We start from the raw sequence: 2,679 nt of genomic DNA, 5'->3' as shown, positions 1-2,679 counted from the left end.
CCAAAAATGCATAGAGTGTCTCATAATAAAAAAGACCAGTAGCAAAATATAGATAGAGACAAATGCAGAGTGCAGTATAAGTCAAAAACGTTGTGTTCTAACCTTAATCTCCGAATCTGGAAACTGTAGGCTCGATATCAACGTTGGTAACTGGTGCTCGGACCTGCTTCTCTAAACAAATGCATAGTTCAGTATGAGTATCAAGACAACAGGTATTCACTAGGCATCAGATGTTGATAGAGCAAGAATACCAAAGGCAATAAGAAATGCTAGAATTAAACACACATAGAGGTCAAAGAACGGAAAACTAAAAGAAATAAACCTAAGTGTAATAAAAAGAGAAAAAAAGTAAGTACAACTTGAAAAACCTAAAAGAACTCCCATAATTCTACAAGAAAACCTGAAAGCACCAACGAAATTTACTAACCACCCAAATTAGTTGGTAAATTGCTAACGAATTGCCCACAAATTAGGAACCAAAATTTCTTCAAAAACTCAACAATTGATTACTAATGAATTACCGACCAAATTTTACCAACAAATAGATTATGTTGGTAAATATGGCGGGAATAATTTGGCGCTTAATTTAACAATGGCTTACCAACAGATTACCAATGATTTTTTTACCAACAAAAATCATCCATTGGTAATTTACCAACTGATTGAAAATGAGTTGGCAAATAAGGTAGGAAAAATTGGCGCATAATTAAGCAACAATGTACTAACATACTTTTACCAACAAAAATACACTGTTGCTAAATTACCAACATATTGTCAATCTGATAGTAATTTACTAACAAAAATAATTTTGTTGGTAAATTTACCGACATATTATGAGTGTGTTGGTAAATTTGCAAACAAAGAATCTCGCTTTGTTGGTAAAGTTTGCCTAACTAATTTCATTTTTGTTGGTAAAATATCATCATCATAGCTAATTGTTACTACATTTGTCCAAAGATTTTCCGTTCTTATAAACTTTGTCAATAAATTGTCAACAAGGATATATGTGTCGTTAGCAAAATTTCCCAAAGAATCTTGTATTCGTTGTGATAAAATAAAGAAGCAAAACAAAAAAGATACACTTTTGAGAAAGTTTCTCTTTTGTCTTGTTATTTAGCTAGATATTTTATCCACGCTTCGCTCGGTAATCGATGACCTCATTAAGATTATGAATGATCATTTTTTAATATCCTAATATTAGAAATTTTGTATAGTCACATATATTAAGAACTTGAAAGATTGTAAAATTCTTACTCTATAATAAATTTTATCTTCTACATATTTTTAATTATAATATTTTTTTCTTTGATATAATTGCCTCTCAATATTGAATGATTTTTCATAAATTAGTCAATTATCACTTTCTCTATTGTCTTTGTACATGTGCAAGTAAAGTATAAGATACTCAATTTGATGGTTTATTTTTTATTCATTCTTTAGCCAATAAAAACTAGTTTTCCTTGCTCTTTCATGTCATTGTCCATAAACACTCCTAATTAATATGTCATAATAAATTTATCATGTGAAAGATATTAGCCTCTCGTATTCTCAAATGTGTGTTTCCTTGATTATTCTAGAGCTAGTAAATCATAAAAAAAATCTCATTAAGGTTTTAAAAACTTTTAAAATCATTTTTTAAACAATTGAAAATATTTTGAAATACATAAACTTTGACAAAAAATAACAACTAAAGAATAGTGAACACACCAAGTCACATGTTTGTTATTTTAGAGGGCACTAGCTGGACAAAAATATAGGAAATAAAAACAATTACAAGTAATTAGAAGAATCAAAAAAGGTTACACGTAGCAGTAGTTATAATAGTTGAGACTCTCCAACCTTTTCATGTATTAACCTTTAACATCCAATTTAGTATATCTTTTATGTTTAATCTTATATTACATTTATATATATTATAAAATATATTAAAATCATACACCTTTTCACATTGAAGGTTGAGACTTTTTTAAAAAGTTATGATTTCTTCTATGAGTTGGGATCTTTTCAAAGGGTTGCGACTTTTCAAAAGAGTGTTGACTTTTTTGAACGGTTGTGACTTTTTGGATGAGTTGCCAAACTATGTGGCAAATGAATTCAAGATTAATGAATGTGATAAATGTTTTTACATTAAAGACACTCCAAATCACAAGGTCATTGTTTGTTTTTATGTTGATGACATGTTGATCATCAAAAGAGACATTTTTTACATAAATGCTACTAAGCATATGCTAGAAAGTAACTTCGATATGAAAGACATTGAAGTTACTGATGTGATTGAAAATGTACTTGACAAGTTCAAGCATTTGAATTTCAATATTGTCAAGACTCCAATAAATGTGAGATTTGTACTTCAAAAGAATGAAGGCAAAAGTGACACACAATTGGATTGTACTAGAGTATTGAGAAGAATGCTATATATCATGAAGTGTACACGTTTAGATATAGCATGTGCTATTAATAAACTAAGTCGGTTCACAAGTAATCTCAATCAAACTCATTGGATGACAATGAAAAGAGTTTTGGAGTATTTAAAACATACTTAAAAAACTATTGCTTTGCATTATAACTAATATTCAACAGTATTGGAAGAATATAGTGATGCAAATTGAATCACCAGGTCAAATGAAGTAAAATCCACGAGTGAATATGTATTTACTCTTAGTGGAGGAGCAGTCTCTT

This window comes from Solanum tuberosum, unplaced genomic scaffold (genome assembly GCF_000226075.1).
Source record: "Solanum tuberosum cultivar DM 1-3 516 R44 unplaced genomic scaffold, SolTub_3.0 scf00011, whole genome shotgun sequence".
In the NCBI taxonomy this organism is placed as follows: Eukaryota; Viridiplantae; Streptophyta; class Magnoliopsida; order Solanales; family Solanaceae; genus Solanum; species Solanum tuberosum.
Note: the sequence above shows the minus strand (reverse complement) of the source record.